The following is a 17,716-nucleotide window of genomic DNA, read 5'->3' as shown; positions in this document are numbered from 1 at the left end:
AAATCCTTGTTCCTGCCAAAGCTGGAACCCCCAGTATAGGGGAATGTCATGGCAGAGAGGTGGAAGGGATGTATAGCTGGGGCAGGAACACCCTCATAGAAGAAGGGGGAGGGAAGATGGAATAGGGGGTTTATGGATGGGGAACCAGGAAAGGGGATAACATTTGAAATTTAATAAAAAATATCCAATAAAAAGAAGATAAAATGAATTGCTATGAAATTCGTAAGAAATATACAAAATGAATATTTTACCATCTGTCTTAAATATTCTTTAGCCACAGATTAAAGCAAAATTTTATCTAAAGATTAGTTGTAGAGAGACTGTGGTAGGTCACTAGTGCAGGAACATCCTGCCCTGATAATCTTTTAATCTCCAGAACATAAATAAGTGAATGGAAGATTTCATGAGAATGATGATACAGAGCAAAACCTAGATACAATGTATTATTTTATTATTATTTTTTTCTCCTGACCTCATAATTTGGCATGCTTTCCTTTATGTCTCCTTTCTGTGTAGGCTGAAGGACTTCACTTTGTCACTCTCTTGACTCTTAAATCAGTCAAAATCCTTGAGCTTTAAAATGTAGACTCACTGTTTAATATTACATTTGTTCAAATTCAGTTTCTGTACTAAGCTTTAGTTTCCCTAATAATACATTTGTGATACTGTGTGGAAAGAACTCCCTTGTACAAGATGTGGAATCGTTAGACACTAGTCAACTCTGATGATATATGCCACTCACTCTTCTTTCCACAGGGAATCAGCAGGAAGACAGGCTATCAATGCTGCCTGTGTTTTCTTACTGTTTTTTAATCACATTCTTTACTACTTTTAGTTTAAAAATAATAGTTCCTGTCTTGAAATTCTATTTCTATTCAAATTTAATTTTATTCATGGTCAATTTTGTGTCTGAACACACATCTTAGTCATATATGGAGCAGTCTCAGCATCTAAGATGCATATTCTATTTCAGATTTTCAGTACCTGGGCTAAAATATTAAAGCATTATTTCACATTTAAATTATGGGAGTCAGATTTCTTTTTAAAGTTATTTCTAGAAATATCAATATAATTTTACAATAGGCAGTGAACATATTTTATTCTAATTCTTTGGTGCACGTTTCTTACTTCTTTCATGCATATATAATTGAACATCTTTCTTGTCAGATTTTTTTGGGAATTTTTGTTTTCTTATTTTATTTACCTAGAGCAGTTCTATGAAAAGTTTTGCCTTTTCTTTCCTCATTTACACTGAAAATGTCAGGATGAAAAGATGTCTCAGTTGTTAAAAGCTAGACTTACAACCAAAAATAAAACTGAAAATGTCTATAAAACAGAATAATATTTTTAAAATGGCCAGTCCAGTAGAGTATAAATTAAGCATGCAAAACTGGGTATTATAGAGAAACATATATTTCAGATTTTAATAAATTAAAAACAAGTAGATGATCCCAAAATGTTCCTTATTTATTCTTGCACAATTTTCTACACACAAACATACTTTGAGCAATATTTTATTTTCATATTTACTTTAGTATGTTTTTCTTTTACAGCTAATTATACTTTTACTTTATTATTATTTTCTTGCATACATGATGGAATTGGGATGGCATAACCAAATTTGCTAATAGTTTTAAAACATAAATGTGTGTCTTATTTTCTTCCCTCTTTATATTGTAATTTGTTACTCTAATTCTTTATAGCTATGTATAGTATCATAATTTTAGAAATAAATATGTTTAGACCATAAGTTGTTTAATATGGAAATGATGTCTTCCAGGTACAGGAAACTATTTCTTGGTTTTTCCAGACTATTATTTTCTATGTTTTCTGGAGAGCTTCAATAGTCACAGCAACACTGTATGGATAACATAGTCAAAGATTCATTAATAGTATCTCATTGGTTTTAAGTAGATTCTGACATCTCATTGACCCAGAAAGCAATTATTTTGAGCCAATACCAATATACAATAATTAAGCTTAACTTTTACATTAAGAAACAAGCAATACAAAGGGTGGGAAACTTGACTTAGTGTGTGAAGGCACTTGCCATCAACCTGAGTTCTATCCAAGAACTGATATGGCAGATGGAAAGAAATTGCCCTCCAATACCATATGCACGCCATGGTGCATAGAGGCACTCAGGGAGAAGGCAGAAATGAAGGGAAGGTCAATGAAACATTTGGACCACCACAATCTGAACTTCTTGAAGCTCCAGCATGGTCAAGCAGAAAGGAGAGGTGCATCACCCATTATAATGAGGCTGCTCCATACTGGAATGTTTTGATATTTTGCTCCTAATTTGTTCATTAACATTTTTGTGCTTTCTACCACAAAATTCCATTTCAATGACATATTTTGGGAGGGTCTGAAACGGGCTGGGCTGTGTGCACTGATATACATATGCCTGATAACACATACCTACATAGCTCATTAATAAATGGCTAAATGAATGAATAAATAAATAATATGATCCAAACACCAATCAATTGGTTATAAGCCAAGAAAGACCTGGGATAAACCCTCATGAAGTCACTATACAAATACATTTTGTCTTGTGAGAACACAAACAGAAGTTACCATCTGAACTATGGACCCTTAGGCAGGGTAGGCTAGCAAGACTTTCAGTCTATAAAGTTCTGAGTGGGGAAGTTTAATTGTTACTAGGTCTTTGATATATCACAGTCGCAGCTTGAACTCTAGGAAGGCAGTGGAAAATCACTCCAACTCATTATTTCCTTGTTACATTTGTCATTAAAAACATAGAGTTAAATGACATGATTTAAATGCCAAGAAAAGATCACAGAAAACTTTTGGAATAGAACAAAAATTTAGAAAAGAAGACAAATGGTTCTTAAAAGAACCACCCAATGGTTTAGGATGTCAGAGTAGCCATGTATTTTTTTCAGGACTAAGGCTTTTGTAATTTTTTGGGTATATCGTGACACAGCATTATTATTTTCCAATAACAATTAAGAGAGACCAACTAGTACTTTGTTGTAAATCTAATTCATACTGTTTCATTGAAACAATGTGTATCTATTCAAAATCTAGATGAAGAAATCCACTAGTCCAGAAGAAATTCACTAGTGCCCAGAGAATTAATTCTTTTCATGTAATTTAATTATTTACAAACTGAGAGTGTGTCCAATGATTTTCGAAGAAATAAAATGATATAGACTATTTCTAATTACTTAAGAGACAAATATTTCACACATATGCAACCATGTTGTCATCACGATTCAGTTGTCTTGGGCCATCTTCCACGAGGTCAAAAAAGGTTTTTGAGAACAATTTCCACATTAACTAACAGCAGGTTGGATTATGATTCTCTTCTGTCTTTCTCACACGGTGGCTGAAATGTTTTCTTATGTTTTCCTCTGTATTCTTTTGAGCAAACCACAATTTGCCTTCAACACATTTTTCATTTTCAGTTATAACCCAGCTGGTGGAAGTTTGCTTCAAGTGATCATTCTGGAAGTGGCTTTCCATTTGTTAGCTTGTCACAAAGATTATCAATCTTCAGAGTAGAAAACTCTTAGACATATGCTGATATATGATGGAATACACAAAAGGTGAAAGAAATTTGTCTGGAAGAAATGTTAGAAATATATGACATAAAATTTGATAGTTTTGAAATAAATGTTAAATAGCCACGCTTAAACTTTTATAAATGACTATCAAGCTACCAACTGTACAACTTTGAAATTTTACATAGAAAACATTCACCTAAATTTACTCAGCCTAAGATAAAAAAATGTTAAGATTAGTAAAAGCATCATTTCACTCATAAATCTCAAGTTAAAATATAGTGTGCTGATCATGGTATCCCATGGGGAATCAGTAATCTGGGGAGAGTTAAATAGGTAAATAACTTGAAAATCTTCTTCAGACCTAAGCTATTTGGACATTGTCCTTTTTAATTTTCTCATCTTTTGTTTCTATGTTAGATCAGTTGCTGAATATTTAACTGTGCTTTTGTTTTGTTTTTTTTTAAATATCTGTTAGTGTGCGCGCTGTAACAGATCTCTCTGTCTCCTGTATTCATTTGTCTTTATATATTTAGGTCAGTAAGATATTTGTAATAGCAATAAATGAGAAAATCGTCACATTTATTGTTTAGATTTATAAAAATTTACTTGTCACATTTATTGTTTAGATTGTACCATTAAGAGTGGCACCATGTTTTTAAATCAGAAAACCATATCCAAAGGTAATGCAGACTACAAGGGAGCAATAGCTGTGGGATCCAATTACCCTCTTTCTTAGAGGCAATGACCTCCCACTCTCACCTTTCAGTATGGTATGGTCTCAGGACTCTTGTTTGCTTCTGCTTTGTGATTAAATTGTCCACATTTCTGTAGCAGGAATTTCAAGGTAACCTATTTTAAAGAAACAAAACTCTGAAGAGCACCATGTATGTCAGACTCGGAATCAAGTCACGCTGGGTGCTGCTGACAACAGCACACAGCCTTCTACTCAGTTTGTGCAGGTGGATGTCTCCTCTGATTCTCTGAGGATACATTAGCTATAGGTATGCTGTTAGGCACTGAGCCAAGTACCTTTGATGTTAGAGACAATGTCAACTTAAGAAGTGGTACATTTGAGCTAAAAACTTAGCAGTGGAAACTCCCAGGAAGCCTCCCCTTTTTCTGAAAAGAAAGGAAGGAGAAGTGGATGGGGTGGGATGGGGGAGTACTGGGAGGAGAGGAGGGAGGGGAACTGTGGTCAGAATGAAAATTAAAGAAAGAAAGAGAGAGAGAGAGAGAAAGAAGGAAAGAAAGAAAGAAAGAAAGAAAGAGAGAGAGATTAATTTTAAAAAATGAAATAGACCCCAGAAATCTAAGCATTAATTCTTTGAAAATTATTTGACATTGAAAATCTGGAGCTTTTTAAATTTCATTATTTGTGACATGGTAACATTATACCAGGTTCCCTTTTCCTTTTTTATTTCCTGTCAAAGAGTGTTAATATTAAGAGGAGTTGGTTCCTTGGGTGTACACAAAGGCTGCATTTGCTTTCTCTCAGAATCCACAGTGGGGAACTCTGTATTCTCAGAGCCCCAAATAGACTTTCTATGAGACCAAGTCCTTACTGGGACTCTCACTGTATTTAAAAATCTCCTGGGAGAAACAGCTATGGTTGAAGCTAGAAATTGTTTTCAGAAACTTTTAATGAGTATGAATGGTTTGCTCTGAATATGAGAAATTCCATCCCTCTGGTTAAATAAAAATATGACTGGAATAAAACATCCTCACTCAATGCTCTGTTTCCTGTGAACTCAAAGTGGCCAGCTGCTTTTTGTTTCTGCCACCACGATTTCCCTTCTGTAGTGGACACTTTGCCATTCTTGTTACTTAAAAAAAATTTCTCAATTTCAACATACATCATTTCCCTCTTTATATTACCACCCTTCAACGACTCCCAGGTCTCTCCTTGCTCTACTTCAAATTCATGGCCTATATGCATACGTGTGCGTGTACGTAGAAAGATACAGATTTCTTATCCCACTTGGTGTCACATATGTGTAATGTGATTTCAGAGCTGAAACAGGGTTAATCCTGGGCCAGGCTTTGAGCATTCCTTCACTGCCTGTCTTTGTTTAGGTATGGAACCCTGTGAGACTTTCTTTCCCTTCCTTGTTTATATTTCTATTGATGCCATATTAGTTTAGGTCATGTTTAGGCTGTTATGTTGATGAGTTGCCATGGCTAACACTGTGCCCAGATCCAGGGGATACATCTACAATACAAATTCTGCACTTCAGTCTTTTAAGTCACTATCACGAGGTATATGTGACAGCAATGAGAAAGGTAACTAACACGGTTGCCCTATGGTAAGTGGTTATCTGATATTAAACTAGTCAACTTAATCTAGTCTTAATAAAAATGTGTTCGGTTATTTTCATAAGTAATTAAAATAAACTTTGTGTGTTTGCTATGTGATTTGTATTTTGCACAAATGATTAATACGCAGAACGACATAATGCATTTCATTTGGCTGAGAGATGACAGGTTGTTCTGTAATGAAGTTTCCAATTCAGTGATATAGCTCTGATATATGTTTTAGTTTCCTTTTAAGTTTGAAGTCTTATTGAGATAATCATGATTTGAGGCATAGATCGTTTTTCTAATTCTTCAAAACTGTACAGACTCTCAAAATGTGTTTTGAATATTCCCAATTTTATGTGCATATTCTATAAGCAGCATTCTAATTGAAGCAATTTGAAACAGTATATTTGAAACTGGGTATCATATTTTAAACATTCTCTGAATTGCTTTCCCCCTATCTATTTCCATGTCACTCTTATTTCATGTTTTGAAATGGTCTCTATAGCACCCTGTGATGGTTTGCATATGCTTGGCCCAGGGAGTGGCACTATTAGAAGGTATGTCCTTGTTGGATGAAGTGTGGCACTGTAGGTTGGGCTTGGAAACCCTCCTCCTAGCTCCTAGGATGTTGAGGCTGTTCCTGGCTTCCTTTGGGTGAAGATGCAGAACTCAACTTCTTCTGCACCGGGCCTGCCTAGATGCTGCCCTGCTCCTACCTTGAAGATGATGGACTGAACTGAACCCATAAACCTGTAAGCCAGCCCCAATTAAATGTTGTCCTTTTTTAAAATTTGCATTGATCATAGTGTCTGTTCACAGCAATAACTCTAAGACACACCTTATTCTTCACAAGCCATTCTGCCTGTTCTCATCTCTCTCTTTTTTTTTTTTTTTTTTTTTTTACATTTCGAGTGTTATTCCCTTTCCCGGTTTCCGGGCAAACATCCCCCTAATCCCTCCCCCTCCCCTCCTTTATGGGTGTTCCCCTCCCCATCCTCCGCCCATTGCAGCCCTCTCCCCAACAATCTAGTTCACTGGGGTTCAGTCTTAGCAGGACCCAGGGCTTCCCCTTCCACTGGTGCTCTTACTAGGATATTCATTGCTACCTATGAGGTAGCATATACCTATGAGGTCCAGGGTCAGTCCATGTATAGTCTTTAGGTAGTGGCTTAGTCCCTGGAAGCTCTGGTTGCTTGGCATTGTTGTACATATGGGGTCTCGAGCCCCTTCAAGCTCTTCCAGTTCTTTCTCTGATTCCTTCAACGGGGATCCTATTCTCAGTTCAGTGGTTTGCTGCTGGCATTCACCTCTGTATTTGCTGTATTCTGGCTGTGTCTCTCAGGAGCGATCTATATCCGGCTCCTGTCGGCCTGCACTTCTTTGCTTCATCCATCTTGTCTAATTGGATGGCTGTATATGCATGGGCCACATGTGGGGCAGGCTCTGAATGGGTGTTCCTTCTGTGTCTGTTTTAATCTTTGCCTCTCTCTTCCCTGCCAAGGGTATTCTTGTTCCCCTTTCTTGTTTTCATAGGATGCTTTGAACATTTATATTGAGAAAATGTCTAGTAGATAAATGTCACTAATTATAAATTATGAGGATTACAGATCCAGGAGTAATAGGCAAACCTTTTCTTTTGCAAGTGATTTTAATTTGAAGGAAGTCTGAATGAAAGCACTTTCTTAAAGGAATTGACTTAAATAGAGCACATTTAGATCAATTACGAAGAGAATGGTCCAAAATGTGGCCTGTTGGATATGGTGTATGAGGATAGAGGCTGTGGAGACTTTTATAGGAATGGAATTTTGCATTTTCTCATCGCATGGAAATATAAAGCATTAGCTATATACACAAAATTCTAGGAAGATATAAATGTAATTTTTTATAATCTGTATAATATTTTCATCTATAGCTTAAGAAATGTATTTATTGGTTGGGGATTTAGCTCAGTGGTAGAATGCTTGCCTAGCAAGCACAAGGCCCTGGGTTCGGTCCCCAGTTCCAAAAAAGAAAAGAAAAGAAATGTATTTATTCTAAATGTATATTCTAAATGTATATGTAAACATATTGTAAATACTGGAAAACCAACCAACCAACCAATTAACCAACCGACCAATCAACCAACAACAGCAAACATTAACAGATCAGTAATGGCCTGTCGGCCCTCAGAACTCCATCACCTACATTCACCACTGGCTTCAATCCTGAACTCCTGAGTGCCTGCCTAATCATTGAGGCACTCTATGCTCCCTTATCTATATACTAGGATGACCATAGCACCCACTTTAGACTGTTTTGAGATTAAAGTATTCAATATAACACGAAACACTTAAAATCCAGAGTATAAAGGATGGGCATCGTTTTCTCTCTGCTCAGTGGGGTTAACATTAGATTGAGTTCCTGTAATCTAGGCCTTCAGGAGCACAGAAGATCATATGTCCGGTGTCCTTTGTGGCTGAGGTACACAACAGGGTTATTAGCCATGATATAAAGAGCTGTTGTCATGCTGATTTATGCCAGGATGGTTTTGTCTCTCATTGATCAGTATATAGCATTTCTATGTTCCTGGTCAATTTATCAGTATTGTACTTTATTTATATAAACCATCCCTTTCACATAATTCAGCAGTATTGTGTAGCTCTTATGTTTAGAAAGTGGAGACTATTCCTTGTGTATTTAAATTCTAGTCTTTTAAAATTTAGATTCTACCAAACCTGTATAATAATCAAACATAAACTTTTAATTAAAATATGAGCTCTCTGTGTGGCACAATCACACAGAGATTTTATTGGTGATGATGGTTCTTGAACTTCCAGATGGCAGGCGTTCTTTGCATGATCTTGTCAGAGCTAATCAGCTTTTATCCTACGTGAGCTTTACTTCCAGCCAACTGTGGAAGATGGCTCTCTGTCTCAGCATTCTCACAATTTCCACATCATCACTCCTGTGGCTATTCATATTTGCATAGGAGATTTAGCTGAAACAAAAAGAATTTGGAGCTTCTCTAAGAAGTGTGCTTACAAAATAAATCATACTGAAATTAAACCTCTGTAAGGTCAATTGCTTCCAGTGATCAGTGATCAGTAGTATTTAGTTTCTTATGCAGAAATAACATTTCTTATATGTACATGTAACTACCTACATATAGCAATGTCTATATTTCCACTTTATATTGAAACATATGCAAAAAGCTGCTAATATCATTAGTAAATATATGGATCTCACCAGCAAACCTTAAAAGAGCTATATTGAGTAATCACAGTAGCTTTTAATTTAATAGCACCACAAGGTCTTCCATACTGACACAAGTAATATCAAGAGCTATGGGTATAACATATAACTTGGCCTTAGTTATTTTCTAGATAGTTCAAGAAAAATGTTGAACTGAGGTGCTATGATTCCCAAAACGAAAGTGTTCAGGTTCCTGCTGCTGTGTGTTAAAGTTTACCCAAATACACAGGCTTCCATTAAGGTATTTTATAGAGGGACTATATATGTGTTCTCTAAGTACCACCACAAATGATTCCAAGTCTATAAGGGTAATGGTATTTTAGCAATTTAGAATCTTACTATCAAAAGATGTTCAAACACATGTATAGCAAGCTTCACATCCCCAATCCTGGTTCCTTTGAGAGTCATGCTATTTCAAGTTGGGAAGCTTTTTATTTAATCTCTTATAACTTAGAAAAAGTATTTACAATGAGAAACTAGTGATCTATTACAAGGGCTAATCTAAGCATTACATAGACCTTTGGGTACCCACAAATAAGGATTTTGTTTGATTTTTGTACCATTAAGCATCAAACCCAGGTGTTTGAACATATTGAAAGAGTATCAGACCTCTGAACTTAGATCATAAGAATCCACCATTGTTTTAACTAGAGATTAAAGAAGATACATTGATTCCAAATTAGTGCTTTTTCAGGAAATAAGATGGTAGGATGGGGACAAAAATATTAGATGTCTTTGAAATATGTAAGTATATCAATTCTAAATCAGATGATAATCTAACTTTAATATTGTCTTAGTTAGGGTTTTATTGCTATGAACAGACACAATGACCAAGGCAGCTCTTATAAGAACAACATTTAATTGGGGCTAGCTTACAGGTTCAGTGGTTCAGCCCATTATCTTCAAGGTGGGAGCATGGCAGTTCCCAGGCAGACATGGCACGTGAGGAGCTGAGAGTTCAACATTTTGTCTGAGGGCACACAGGGGGAACATAGGACAAAGGTCTTAAAGCCCAGTCTACAGAGACACACTTCCTCCAGCAAGGCCACACCTCTTCCAACAAGACCACATGTCCTCATAATGCCATTTCCTGGGCCAAACATATTAAAGCCATGACAAATATTAATACATTATTGTATAAAATTAAACATGTTAGCCCTAGAAAGCTTTTGTGAGAGAAATTGTGATCTATACAAGAGGAAGTAGTAAAACAAGTATAAAAAGAGCTTTGCAGACTTTGGTGTAGCTCAGTGACAGTAGACACCACACATGTATGAAGTCTTTTCTATCTTTCAGCACCAAAAACATCCAAAAAATCTGCTATGCTCTATTTTAGATAGCTTTCACTATTTTATCACTATGTTAATGTTTTCTGTCTTACATCTGTAGCAGAACTTTTCCCTAATGAGTAACAATTACAAGGGACCAATCACTGGGCAAGTAGGCAGGATGTCCGGGTCAGGAAGAGGAAGAGGCAAGGCAGGGAAAGGATTGGCCTCTTTGGGCAGCAGGAACAAGGAAGGCAGACAGAACATAGGAAGTCAGAGGCTGTCTGATTAAGTGAAGGATCCACTAGGATCTGCCATTCAAGGATTTTATTTTTCATGTTGGCAAACCTGGCTTTATTCTTGGAGTTGGTTGGTTGGTTGGTTGGATGGATGGATAGTTGGGTTTGGTTTTGATTTTGATCTGCTTTTCCTTCCTTCCTTCCTTCCTTCCTTCCTTCCTTCCTTCCTTCCTCCCTTCCTTCCTTTCCTTCTTATTGGATATTTTATATATTTATATTTCACATGTTATCCCCTTTCCCTATTTACAAATTTAGGGTGTTAGGCTCTGCGACCAGCAATTGTGTTACCTATTGATTCTAAACTAAGATTGTGTGGTGTTTTCCTTCCTGCGGCAACTCACCTGGGTTCCTGAGAAAGGTACAGTGGCAGAGCATAGTATGCAAAAGTGTAACAGCTAGCCATAGGAACTTAGTGAGCCAGGAAGAGAGAGCTGTTTCAGAACTCTGAGTCACAGTCTGCTGGGCTAAGAACAGGTAGGCTTGTCTGTTGGTGCCTAGCTGGCAATAGCATAGGATGCTGGTTTCTAATATTTCATCTTTTTAATATGTAATTGGTTTAATTACATATATAAACCAATTTATTTTATAATTTATTAAGTTAATGAATCTTCCAATTGGAATCACATTTCTTTTTCTCTCTGCATCACCACAATCCAATCAAATTATTTATAAATCATTTTATCTGAGAGCTTCATCATATTTTTTTGAAATCTTTTTCCCAGACAACACAAAATATAAATGGTAACTACTGAATAACAATTCATACCAGTAATAAACAAAACACACACTCTGCTCCTTCCTATATATCTGACTGTGTCAAGTCTGGAAGGGTAGTCATTTACTAGCACATGTTTACTCAGAAGAAGACACTTTATAATTGAGACATAAACAGAATCCATTACCATGTTTTGATAAGAGCAAAATATAATTCTAAGATAAAACAATTTTATAATTTTGGTTTCTACTTTGCTAGAGTCTCACAGCTAGAATAATCTTAAACAATTCCTCTCTGAAGTCATAAATAATTCTTCATCATCCTATAGATCCTCCTCTTTCTTCTTTATATCTTTATAGTTTTAATTTCCAGACACAGATTGAACAAATATCTCCAACAATAAACTTATAGAACACAACACTTTCAAACTCTCAAGGCCTGTCCCTCTTAGAAAGAAATCATGGGTCTACAGATGCAGCTCAGTAGTAGAGGCTGTAGCTAAAAGATATAATGTCCTGGCTTTTATCTTCAGCATTGATAAAATTGAAAAAGTAAAGGAAAATCCTATTCCTATTTGTCACACACCAACTTTGCTCTCTATGGTAATATCTCAATATTTTGTAAGTTGAAATAAGTTGAAGGGAAACAAATTTAAGCCTTGAGTGCATTATTATATTATCAAAAAAGTACAATAAGAATACATTAAATATACAAAAATTACAAAAAACCTCCATACACTCACAAAATAAATAGGGACATGATAAACCTGGAAGACAGCACATAGTTGATCATGCTAATAGCACTGATTTGTCTCTGCCTCAGGCACATGCTTCCACACCATTCAGAACACAGGTTTTCCATACAGAGCTGATCCTGTTACCATTCCTACTTGAAATCAAATGGAAAGATGTCTCTGATGATGAACAATGTCTTTTATTTTTACTTTTATTGATAAGAAGACAATAATATGACCTGGATGTCATTCCAATAAATAGAGAGAAGGGATCTTCCAAGAAGAAACACAAATGTCACCAAGTTTTATGCTAATTGCTTAATAAAAAGCAATGTAGCAAATGTAAGTCAAGGTTTTGTTTCTGTTGACAGCACTTTTTCAGAAGGATTGAGTGGACTGTTTTTCTGTCCACAGATGTCCACAGAGTGACTGATAAAGCAGAAGATTATGTAGTGTGAAAACAAAAGCAGCGAGTGTGTGTCCAGTCAAGAGTCCAGCCTCACATTATTTCAACTTTACTGACAATAGTGACAGGAAACTTCAGGTAAAATATAGGAAAACCTTCATTGTGAATATGATTGTGGGTGACCGTGGGCGCAAACACTAATGTTCTGAACAGTGTGGGTGTAGTAGTATTAATGTGTAATAAATAAATCGTGGCAGTGAGTTTGCTACCTCTCTTAGTGGTTTACATTCCAGAAGAAAGACACACACACACACACACACACACACACACACACACACACACACACACACACACACACACAGCCTTTATATTTTGATATGCCTTAATCAGCACAACAGCTGGGCGACTGCCTCATTTCCACATGGTTAATCCACCTCCTCCAGCAATCCCAAATTATTACTTGCTAGCCTCTATAATCTATATCTGCTACTCTGGATGTAGAGAACTGCCCAGCTGTGCTGTGCTCTGGTCTGCGCTCTCCTGGCTCCTTCATATGGTGGCTATACCTCTCTGTTCTGTACTACTCTCAGGCATGATACCTCTCCTCTCCTCCACACTATCTTGGCATGGTAGATCTCCTTCCTCCCCTTTTGAGTCTCAAGCCTGGGAAATTCTGTCTCCCTATATCTGCTCCTCCCAGCTATCAGTTGTTAGCATCTTTATTTACCAATCAGAAGCAACTGGGGACAGATTCCCAGAAGCTCCAGGCAGACACTTTCAAACAAACTAAGTGTTTTTAGGAACATAATTAGCATTCATACTACAAGCAGCTACATTAAGTGTCCGCAACTCTGTTCACATACCTGAGCCTAGGCAATACATGGTGCTCTCTGTCTACATACCTGAGTCTGAACAACACATGGTGTTTTTTGAACAGATGTTTAAATCCACAAATGAAGAGAGGCTGCCAGGTTCTGTCTAATATGAAGATAGAAAATAAAGGTCAATAGACAAAGGCAATATTAAAGTGAGAAACAGAAATTTTTATAGGAGATATAAAATATTGTCTAGAACAAAAAGAACAAGAGAGAACAAAGAGGATAGAGGTGGAAAGCAGGGTTTAGACCTCCATGAGTATGACAGAATGACCTTCACAGACTGCTATAGCAAGAAGATTCTACTTTATTGTTTCAAAAGATGGTGTGTTAGGGGTTTTTTAGGGGTATGTGTGGAAAGGGCTAATTGGTCATAGAATGAAGTGAACAAGAAGGGCTGACTGTTTATAACATAGCCCCTAATTATCATGTGGGCAGGAAGCCAGATCTGTACATGTGTGCTGAGCTAAGTAACCTTGCAGATAGTTCTATACTATTTAGACATGGTTAGCCGAGCCCAGCTACCTGCGCTCAGAGACACTCTTCAGACAGAGATAGGCAGAGACAGGGAAGCCCTACTGTATGGAGCTCAAAATGCCATACAGTCATGGGGGACTGCTACCTTAATGATAGTTCTCCATCAATATATTGTGTTTTAATTGCTATACAATTAAAGACCAATTTCAGGTTTTCTTTACTTCATGAAATTATTTTGTGATCATATTATGATTAAGGAAGAGTAGACTTCCTGAGAAGTGTCTGGCTCATATCCATTCACAGCAGCAGTGAGCTGAGATGCTTTCACTGTTTTATCCATTGACTTACTAGGCTATAGAGGCTAGAAGTGGGGGAAAATTGTGGAAGTGGGTGACTGGGAGGAGTGCAGTGAGTGGAATGTAAAGTGAATAAGTAAAAATAAAATAAAATACAAGAATCAATTAATTAAAAACTGTTCCCAGAAGATAGTTGAAACCCGAGCTTCAGCCAATGTGGCATCATGGATCAGATCATTCACTGTTCTGAAGTAGCACTGGCAATAGCCAATGGAGACCACATAATTTGATAATCTGCCTAGTTGTTTCTTCAACCACAATACAAGCTCTGTATGTAGGTGCCTATTCTCTAGACTACTTCATATTTCTAGAACAATGGCACAAGCTATCTGTCCATAGATATCTGCTGAAAGGAGAGTGTGTGGACATTGCCCTCAGATGTTAAGTCCAGTGCCAAGGCAGGAGGCTTGTCTTTGTTTAAATCTCCTACCCTTCAGTTTCACGTTTGGCAATGCTCTTCTTCACGGCTTGGAAATCTTGATGATACACACAATGCCATATTTAGAAAGTATCACTGCAGCTTAATTCTCAGCAATGTGCCTCATGCTAAGATGGTGTTCATAAATACTTAGTGAGACAGTAATGTAATGTATATTATCTATGTGTAAGACATATCACTCAAGCCAATTCACACACTTGTAAGTATCTGCTGAGAGCTTGGTGTTTGCAAAGAAATATGTGAACTAGATATCAAGGCAAAAATAGTCAAATGAAAGAGATGATCAAAACTCCTTGGAGATGGAGTGAACAAAGAATATGATGTCATTAAAAGAATCAGATGAGTGAGACATACAAGTTTTGTGTGTAGGTACTTCAGAGTGCGAGTCACAGAGACAATTCAAAGGCTGAATATACCAAGCTAAGTCCAGCAATAACTCTTTATTACAATGGATGTTAATGACTGTGTCTTCACAAAGTGCATTCAGGGGGAAAAGCAAGATCACATTAGGAGATAACGTTCTTACTGCAGCTTTTTCTGTGTTTTTGCCAGGCAGACCTTTCTTCTTTAAGTTAACTTCAATGGGCTACATTCACTTTCCTACCTCAGGTTTTGATATTCTTTGCCTGGAACACACTCTTCTGTCTCTTTTCTCTAATTCACACATTTCCTTCGAGTTCTCATTAGAATTATTACTCCTTTAAAAATAAATTCCTTGTGTCTACTCTATTCCTCTAACCCCAAAGAACCACTGACTTCAGGCTGCCTGGCTAGCTTTTCCTCATAAAACTTCCTGGGATATTATCAAGGCTGTAATTATATTTAATTACAGTAGATTTTTAATCTATTGTTTATGATCTTAATGTTTTTTATCCCTGGATAAATTTTTACTTAATTGCTAAGAAAACCTGTGCTTTCTGATGGAGATCTGAGCAGGCTCACTGATGTCCACATCCTAAGAACCCCTAATGGAATAAACTCCAGCACACTGGGTGAAACTGATTTATAGTAGAGAGTCTTCTAAGAAGTGGAGGGCCATTCCTATAAAACTGAAACTCTCGGGAATTAGATCATTTTCTGGCAGCAGTAAATGGCTGCGGACATTTTAAAAGATACTAAGAGATCTCGAACATTCCATTTTGAATGTTAAACGGAGTTTTGTTTTCTGAAATCTGAAGGTCATTTTTTTTAAACCTGGCTGTCGCCATTATTAATGCTGTAGGAGAATGCGGTCCGCCTTATTTTTAGTTCCTACTCTATTATGCTTACTGATTTAAATTGCCTATGTTTATGAGTCTAGAACAAGTTTATTGTTCCTTTGGTTGCAACAATCCCATCCTTTATGCAACCCTGAGATTTTCAGGGTCCTTTTAAAATTGATCCCATAGAAATTTACAGGCTTTAAAATATTTTTTAGAGCTGAAGATATGGCTCAGTGGTAAAGAGCACTGACTAATGGCTCCTGTAGAAAATCTGCATTCAATATGTATACACAATCTACATAATGGCTAACAATCGCCTGTAACTACAGGTTAAAGGAGATCTGGCATGTTCTTCTGGATTCTACAGGCAATACATTCATTTGGTGCATAGAAATACATGCAGACAAAATACCCAGACAGATCAAAATAATGATGAACAAAAGTTATTTATCCATGTGTGTCTGTGTTTGTGCCACCTATGTTATATCTATAGTGTCCGGTAGTGAGTCAAGTCCCAGAGACATAAGGCACTTAAGAGACAGTGGGTATGTTCTGGGAGTGGAACATAGGTTGTTGGGAAACTTAATAGGCACTCATCAGTATAAAGCTATCACTCTAGTATCCAGATATCTTCTTCCTATGCAATAGTGCAATTATTATTTTTGTATTCTTCCATGGTCATTGGCTCTCTTCAAGATCACACTATTTGTTAAGCTCTCCCAGGTCAGGCTTCATGGCCCCTGAGCTTTCCAATTTGGAATTCTGTGACCACTGTTTCTTGTGCAGCAACTGTAGGGTTTCTCAGACCTAGGAAGTCCACAATCTTCTGTGACTTGCCAGCCTCCACAGCTATTCTACATTTTATAATTGTAAGAATTAATAAGGACATTAAGAATTAAAAGGAAAAAGAATGGTTAAAAAAGAGGCAAAAATCTTGGGTTTGGGAAGAGGGGTGCTTACAAAGTGCTTGCTGAACAAGTATGGAGACTCAAGCTCAACCCTAACACCCACATGCTTGCTGCATGTTGGATCAGTTCACCAGTCCTGGGAGAAATACCTGAGTGAGTGGAATAGTTTGCAAAAAGCAAAGATCAATTATGTTAATGGTTCAAGATATTTTATCAAAACACATTTGTATCCATGGATTCGGACTTAAGGTAAGGCAAAAACATCGATATCAATGCAGTGGTCAAGGATATTTGCTTAAAGGTGGCTAGGAAGTAGATGGGAAAACAGAAAGAAAGGAGAGTCAAGACACCCTTCAAAGGCATTACCATGGTGAACCTCTTCCTATCTGATCAACTAAGTCTTCAAGTTTTTTGTACTCCCAAATTAACACTATGATCCAGGAACCAAGTCCTTAGAGCTGAGAAAACACAGGGTATTTTCAATGCAACCAGAACACTGTACTCCCAGGACAAGCATCAAGCAAACATGTCCTTTATTGAGAGTTTGAGACTTTAGAGATATTTCCATATAAACCGGAAAAAACAGCTTGGGAAGCTAAGTGACCAAACATTACTGATTTTATGATATATCACTCCAAAGATTATGGTTAGAAATTATTTTTATTTAAGTGCTACCAAAATTTGTTCATGACAGGATAGAAATACTGAAGAAAATACAATGAAGTCCTGACACAACCTGCCTGGCATTCTCTGTCTCCCTGACTCTCTGTCTGTCTGTCTGTCTGTCTGTCTGTCTGATTCTCTCTCTCTCTCTCTCTCTCTCTCTCTCTCTCTCTCTCTCTCTCTCTGTGTGTGTGTGTGTGTGTGTGTGTGTGTGTGTGTGTGTATCTGTTTCTGTCTGTGTCTCTGTCTCTCTCTCCTTTCTGTCTTTGGCTTTTTCAGACAGGGCCTCATGTAGACTGGCTTTATACTTACT

General features: G+C 37.0%; 2 long non-coding RNA genes across 2 annotated transcripts in view; one reads left to right on the top strand and one right to left on the bottom strand.

Annotated features, from left to right (window-relative positions):
- LOC148007362 (uncharacterized) overlaps positions 1-17,716 on the top strand; it is an 85,783-nt gene that overhangs the window by 53,264 nt on the left and 14,803 nt on the right. Inside the window, exon 3 of the long non-coding RNA XR_015646405.1 lies at positions 12,492-12,621. This is a non-coding gene — a long non-coding RNA (uncharacterized LOC148007362). The remainder of the gene's footprint in view (positions 1-12,491; positions 12,622-17,716) is intronic.
- Positions 3,106-17,716, bottom strand: part of LOC147996812 (uncharacterized) — a 39,818-nt gene continuing 25,207 nt past the window's right edge. The window contains exons 5-7 of the long non-coding RNA XR_015654948.1: positions 13,386-13,461; positions 4,293-4,382; positions 3,106-3,590 (exon numbers count right to left, since the gene is read on the bottom strand). This is a non-coding gene — a long non-coding RNA (uncharacterized LOC147996812). The remainder of the gene's footprint in view (positions 3,591-4,292; positions 4,383-13,385; positions 13,462-17,716) is intronic.

This window comes from Rattus norvegicus, chromosome 1 (genome assembly GCF_021556685.1).
Source record: "Rattus norvegicus strain SHRSP/BbbUtx chromosome 1, alternate assembly SHRSP_T2T, whole genome shotgun sequence".
In the NCBI taxonomy this organism is placed as follows: Eukaryota; Metazoa; Chordata; class Mammalia; order Rodentia; family Muridae; genus Rattus; species Rattus norvegicus.
Note: the sequence above shows the minus strand (reverse complement) of the source record. Positions and strands in the feature narration are given on the sequence as shown.